This window comes from Aptenodytes forsteri, unplaced genomic scaffold, assembly GCF_000699145.1.
Source record: "Aptenodytes forsteri isolate BGI_AS27 unplaced genomic scaffold, ASM69914v1 Scaffold687, whole genome shotgun sequence".
NCBI classification, from domain to species: domain Eukaryota; kingdom Metazoa; phylum Chordata; class Aves; order Sphenisciformes; family Spheniscidae; genus Aptenodytes; species Aptenodytes forsteri.
The window spans coordinates 318,772-319,365 of record NW_008794708.1 but is presented as its reverse complement, the minus strand read 5'-3'; positions in this window follow the sequence as shown (position 1 = coordinate 319,365).

The window sequence follows — 594 nt, the reverse complement described above, 5'->3', positions numbered from 1 at the left end:
GCAACCTGGGTGGACAGACGGACACGCGGAGGAATGGACACCCAGAAGGATGGGGCGGGGTGGGGCGGGGTGGGGGGAAGCCCGGATGGATGGACGGACAACCGGACAGACACCCAGAGGGATGGACAGACATCTCGACAGACACCCGGATGGACACCCAGGTGGACAGGCACTTGGATGGACAGATGGACACTCGGATGGACACCCAAAGGGACACCTGGATGGACAGACGGACACTCGGATGGACACCCAAAGGGACACCTGGACAGATGGACGGACCCCTGGGCAGACAGACGGACACCCAGGTAGAAGGACACCTGCCCAGCCACCAGGACAGAGGGAACACCCAAAGGGACACCTGGACAGATGGACGGACCCCTGGGCAGACAGACGGACACCCAGGTAGAAGGACACCTGCCCAGCCACCAGGACAGAGGGACACCCAGACGGGTGGACACCCAGACAGACGCTTGGATGAACGCCCAGACAGACAGACACGTACGCAGACACCTGGATGGATGGACAGCCGGATGGATGGACGGCCAGGTGGACGGACAACTGGACACCCAGAAAGACAGACAGGTGGACTGATGC